This window comes from Hyposmocoma kahamanoa, unplaced genomic scaffold, assembly GCF_003589595.1.
Source record: "Hyposmocoma kahamanoa isolate Upper Pololo Valley unplaced genomic scaffold, ASM358959v1 99702, whole genome shotgun sequence".
Lineage (NCBI taxonomy): Eukaryota > Metazoa > Arthropoda > Insecta > Lepidoptera > Cosmopterigidae > Hyposmocoma > Hyposmocoma kahamanoa.
Window position 1 is genome coordinate 663,334 of NW_020656001.1, and position 7,183 is coordinate 670,516.

The window sequence follows — 7,183 nt, forward strand, 5'->3', positions numbered from 1 at the left end:
GGGGTTAAAGTATGAAATTGCCGATTTGTACTTCTTAGCGCTTTTTACCGCGGACCCGACGTCCATATAATTGTAAGTCAATGATTTTACTATATATTTTTTTCAAAGTGATTCACTTTCACTGTTATGCGAAATCACCAAAGCCATTTGAGGTCGTGTCGACTCTTAAATTGTGAGAGTGTAAAATTCACATATACACAACTTGTTTCTTGTAGTTCGTATTGTGATTTTCATGTGACAAAAGCACTTTTGAAGTTATGATCGCATGTGACTTTCATAAACCAACTCGGGTACGATTTCATAAATATAATCATTCCGAGATTTCATTCTCTTATTGATTACTACTTATTATATATTTCTGGTATTTGTAAGTAGATTTTAATTTATAAAGAATTTTCAAATAGTATGCTGCAATCATTGCAAATTTACGTAACATAAGATCATTGGCTCTCCCAGCAATTAAGGATTCTGCTTCTAAAAAGTTGGCTGTCGGAGTAGCCAAAAGAGTGACATTTCTGTTGTTGTTTCTTATTCCCAGATTTAAGGCCAATATAGGCTGAAACGGTAGGTTTAGTAAAACAAGAAAAAAAACAAAAGTTACCCATAATTCGCGCAGCGAAAATGCAAACAGTCGCATATTGCAATAATTGCTCCATTAATGTGAACTTTTGAATAGACACCAAATTGCAATCTATGATTATGCCTAAAAGAGGGTGTACAATTTATATTTTAAGCTTTATTTGCCCGATATTGCGCTTGAAGAATAAAAAAGGGACTTGGTCCAAAAACGGAGTTACGAAGTTTTCAAATTTCAAACACTTTTTTTTGTAAAAAATATAAAAAAGGATTAATTATATACATTATTTTTAATAAATGCTTATAAAAACTTACCCAATATTCCATACAGTACAACAGCAACGCTTTTAAAATTAATACCCAAGTATTCGTAATCTGTTATCTTAATTTATGCAATCGCGACCGTCTGTTGCCGGCGACAACTTCGCGTGGAGTGAACAGGGAACAAACTTTACACCAACATTAAATTCAGGTATCAAGCACAAATAAAAACAAAGATATATTATCACTTTAATAAAAAGCTAGAGGGGAACGTGTGTACACGCTGGAGTGCTTTCCCATACCGAACTATAGCCATAAAATACGTTTCGAGCGAAATTAAAAGTTTGCCGCCTAATACAGGGGGTGTACAGTATAAAGGATTATAAAGGTGCAGTTACACGAGTGCAAGGGGGTGGCAGCTATCGGGGGCGAAGGTGAGTCACCCACGTGATTCACTAATAATGGATTGACAACTTATTTCGACGAAATGTATTACTAATTGTAAGGTTTTATTAATCACACTTATGTGACAAATAAATAGTAACTTCGTTGAAAATGATAAGTGTTTCGGATTTAAATTGCGTGTACATATTTGTTTTTTAAAACAAACCAACGTTTCGGACTCTGTAATGGTGTCTACTCTGCTCTCCTCCACTCCATCCGATATCCGTCCAAAACAATTACTATTGAATAAGTAATAATCGACCAAAACAAAAAACACATGATGCGAATGAAGCTTCATACTTGACATTGTGTTTTGAATTGGTCGTGTATTACTTACTTGACAGTAATTGTGTGTGACGGAGAAGAACAGGAGTAAACTCCCGGGTTCCATGGTCACGTGATCAGGATATATTAGACATCAACCAGTTCTGTCTAATATTTGCAAACCACCCTACTGTGAATTATATTTTTAATTTACCAAAGATAAAAAAAAGAAAATTTTTTCAATAATACGCATTTTTTACTAAATTAGATTTAAGAAATAAAACACATTAGAGTAAAATGATAAATTCGATTTAAAAACATTTTTCAAGGCTTTAAAACAAAATGATTACTATATACAACAGAAAAACATACAAGGAAAAATTCACAGGATGGGATTTTTTTATTTTGAATAAAACGCTAGGATACCACAAAAACGTTTTTATTTCATAAAAGAATATTCAATGACGAGTTAAAACAAAACTATTCATGCAACAAATAAAAATAACGCTTAGGAAAATGCGACGCTAATCAGGCTTCAGCCTGTAGATAAAGAAATCTAAGTTCTAGTTTCAAGTGATCCCTGATCAGTGTTACTTTTAACGTCATTTACACAATATAAGTAGAAGCTACAACTTCATCGTTCCTTTTTATACGTTAAATTTGCTTAAGGGAATCTGGTACTCCTAGTACATTGGACTTTGAGTACCAGAGCAATGGAATTCACTCTGGGGCACTTCCCAGAACACCCCAGCCAGAACCAATTTAGAAAAGTTCATTTACCAATTTGGTTCTACCGAGAATCGAACCCGGTATCATATGTATCATACAGGCCCACAGCACAAACCGTTGGGCCACTAAGGTAGTGTAGTTAATACAGGATACCTTGAGATGTGTCGAGAAATTTGCCCCCGTAGCATGGCTACTCATGACAGTCGCTACGCGCACGATAAAATTGGAATAAGCGCACGCTATTGGCTGTCTCAATCAGATCTAATTTAGATAGCAAATAGCGCAAGCTTATTTTAATTTTATCGCGCGCATAGCGAGTATCATGCGTAGCCATGCTACGGGGGCTGAATCGGGTGTTACGTGTTACAGTATTTTTAAATAGGAAGACACTTATCCACTCGGAATCGCTTTAAATCGGTAAGAAAATCCTTTATGTCCGCGTTTTCGCGATTCCGCGTAACTAGGGCGCTAGCTTTCAAATACAAACATTTTGTGAGTATTACATGACATTACATGACGAAAATTTAGGCGATATTGCAAAAAGTAACACTGTTGCGGAGTCACCGACATCCGTCCCTAATACACAAACTTCAACGGATCCAAAAATCACACATTAGTTTCTTTTATTATATAAAATATATCCCAACGAATAAAGCTAGGGTTACATGATTTACTTTGAAAAATTCAAATTACTTGTACTGACTTCATAAAAAATCACATCACGAACTAAGCATAGTTCAACACGGTCAGTGGTTCGACTGTTTTGCGAGATATTCAAAGGTAACCTTACAAGGTCTGACTTTCATCCTATGCTATTAAAGGTAGTTTTGTTTGAACCACTCTAGGACATTACTACTCTAAATAGCTGAAACTATTAATTCTGAGACACTCCGTGTTCTAAATCGAAGGTATATCAAAGGTTCTAAAAAATACCGTCACTAAAAAAAATCTCGGTTTATTCAAATTTCAAGCTATTTTTATAAAATTTAAACGTCACTTTTCTAATATTTACTTATTCGTTTAGGAATGGTATTGATTGCAACGTGTAATATTAACTCATTTTGTTATTAACTAAAGTCATAATATTTAAAGAATCGCTCGCAAAGCAGAGCCCAACGGCGGGCCGTGCCGGCTGACCGTGTTAACAAACAAACTTTTTTTTATATATTTAATTTTACACAATAATAGTACACCTAGCACTCTGAAGCGCATACATATATAAATAATATAGGGAGTCTACAGTTTTAATGTCATCAACTTTTTTCGAGCAAAATTTACACAACGGCGGAAGTTGTAAGAGTATTCAATGACCTTGTCATATATACAAACGTCTCTGGCTAACACTAGGAGCCAACGCTTAAAACTATGGGGCCGATGACACATTTTCCTGTCGATAACACTAAAACCGATTAATAAGTTATACAATATTTATTTATAACGAAGGGAAACTTTATGCATTCTTAAACAAATGCAAACTTTCACATTCCATTGGAGCGTCGAGCCTCCAATATATTCCTATAAAAATAAAACTGAAAGACGCAACCCGCCGCCTTGTTTCATTTCGTTTATTCTACTAAGGAAACTTGACTATGTAATAATAAGCGCACCAATGGAGCGAAAACATTGCAATTATATGGTTCCTTTCGAAATATCACCAGAACTGTCTCAGGTAGCAAGGCAGTGTGAAATGAAATACGCTATCCTGCACGCAAGCGTAATTGAAAGTACTCGGGAGCTTTTGGAAGAATTAAGATATTGCACTGCTATTACAATAGTGTTGTAACTCAAAATATGTGAAATTCGAGATTATACTATCGTTGTACATAAAATTTCATTCTCTAGACGTCAATATAACCGTCAATAGAATATTGTGAGAAACAATTCAAAGATATCTACTAATTCAAAGTGAGAGAAACTTTTTCTGAGCTAGTTCCGTACAAAACAGTCCTTACTTTGAGTAACTTTTAAACATATTTGGTAAGTAGGACATTGTTTAGATGTCTGTTATAAAGTTTGACCTATAGTTTTCAAGTTTAATATAAATTTTAATAAACTTTCACGGGAAGCGAGTAATTCATTTCTGATCGATTCTAAAAAATAGTATTTTTGAGTTAATACACTATTGTAATAACGGTGCGATATGTTAAAGAGTTCTGTGTGTTTTATAATACACCACAGTAAGTATTATAATTAGGTCAAGAAACGACACATTTTCAGGGATAAACAAGGGAATGGGGTTTCACTCTGTATGCACTGAGTGATGCAATGCCGTGAAAATTATAAACATCTGCCTAGAGCATTGTGGTACAAAATTGTCAAGACAGACTTTACAAGCTTTGTTTCAGGACATCTCTGGCCGGGGTAAGAATAGGTCAAGATTCAAAAAGCCGAAACTCAGAAATGGGTGAAGTTTGTTGTTGTTTATTTTTGGAAAATTGTTTGGATGCAGTGCCAGAAAATATCACGATCAAATGGAAATGTTTGAATGGGAGATTGTGATGACTGATCGCTACCATAGTACGCGAGGTAATTAATGGTAGATAAATATAAAAGATTAGTGACGCCCTGCAGTTCAGGAACGCAACAATCTACGACAAATTACATTAAATAAATATTTTAGCGTGGAAAAGTGCAATGTTTGTAGTGACATAGTAACAGGTTTTCGCTTCTATAGACACTTCTTTAAAACACAGTCAAGTAAGGCTATAAGGTGATGTGACATACCACATAATATTCATGCTTACTAGCTGATAAGTCAGATACGGATCCAGCAAGGGTTACGCTTGAACACCCCTTCACACATTTTTAACCTTTAAACATCGATAAGGTAATCAATTTGTTAACGTAAAGTGTAGCCTTACAATTTAAGTTCATATTTCACTAATCAGCTTGCTTATGTTACGTCACTTCATCGATACATGAACAAATATTGTTGTGAAGATAATAAAAAAATATGCTAAATTCCAAACTTGAATAATTTTTAATTTGTATAACGTTTTACCCATACTGGTATATAACCAGAAATAGAGATGAAATAAAGGCCTTCCATCCTTGGCAATTCATTAGGCAAACGGGCCTTATATCACTTTTAAATATCAACTCTCGTTTGCACTGAAATCACAAATTAGGAAGCTGAAATAATACAGCGCCAACAACTGTCCTGTGTGTACGTCTCCGTATATTCGAAAAATATACTGATTTTTTGTAATAAAGATAATATCTCTAACTATGGGGGCCTGTTCCATTCGGTGGTGTGGGTAAATCAGCAAAACATCTAATTACAAAACAAACGGAATCACATTTCATCGGTAATCAAATATAAATACCTAATTTTCCGATTTTCGTCCATTATGGCAAAGCTCAAGTTAAACTAGTCGATTGAAACAATTGACACCCGTCAATTGTTTCGAATTTGGGCTGGCCAATCGGAGAGCAGTTGTCATCGTAATGATTTGGCAGAATAGTTTTCAAACAAATTAAATGACATTTCGTCTCTATTTCTGATTATATACTCGATGGTTTTACCATAACAATTTTATAAATTAAAACTTCTTACAACTAAATTCCGTAATAAATTAAAGATCAATCTAAATAAACATAAATAATTTAGAATTTATTTGGCATGATACAATTTCGTAAAAGGTAATCACATCACGAATAGCTGAGAATCTGGTGAAATTTACAAGTCGGGACACTTTTCCTATTGGGGAAACTGTACAATTGCACTCTATTCATGTACGTGGCAAATGTGTACATAGAAAGGTGAAAAAATAAATTGATATCTATTATTGCACATAGTAAAAGTATTTCCCAATAAAAACAAGTACCTATTCGACCGAAATTAAAATTCTTAAGGTAATAACGGGATTGTCCATGTATTTATACAAAAAATTATGTTAATTTGTCACAAGATCGTTACATGCGAGTGAATTAAATTCATTTTTATTATACTATAAATGACTGCGCATATCGTGTACACAGGATAGTGTAGCCCTCGAGAGACATCATGCTTATAACTCTAAAAAATAAATACAAATCAATCGTGTTAAACTAATTGGTAGATTAAAATTTGCTACATAAATAAATTGTTCACTTTCATAGTGTAAGGTTACTGTTACACGTGCTTGACGTTACTAACTTGACAATGTTGTCGATTAGGGCGAAAGCACACTAAAATTAATTCAGATTCAATGCACCTGTCTCAGAACAAAAGGGAAGACTTAGTTGTTAAGTTAGTTTTACTTCATAAAGCAAGACTGCATCTGCTTGAGTCCATAACTGACAGCGCTGAAGTAAAATGTCTGAGACAGACGAATTGAATTTAAAAAAAAAGTTTTGTGTTTGCCCAAATTTAGATCTCTATTTATACGGGGTCTCCACATCACTCCCTGAAATCCGTTTAGAAACAGTACTTACGCGGAGTAACGTATTTTGCATTAGGGTAAGCAATGGGAGACACCAAATTGGACCTTAATACATCATATTTATAATTTTCTTTCACGTCAAACAGAAACCTTACTTTCGAGGCTGGGCAATTCAAAATGTCCGTAAAACCATTTTGAAAGCATTGCACTTAGGGATCACAAAAGTAAGTCACAAAATCATAATCAAGTCTTTAAACAGACCTTTATTTAAATATCATAATGACTTTTCCTAAGAAAAAAATTATACCAAAATAAAATTGGCTTCACTATACAATTATATCAGACTAAGCCACGATCACAGAGGCAATCTGTCAATTTAACTACCATATTCTTTGAGTAAATGCAACATGGTATAAAATGGTGTGTAGAAACTTGACAGATACATTTTTTTTATCAAAGTGGTTAATCCGTCGCCTACTTGGACTTATTACCCAAAAATCTGGACGATAAATAAAAATTAAAAGACTTTGCCAGTACTGGTGTAA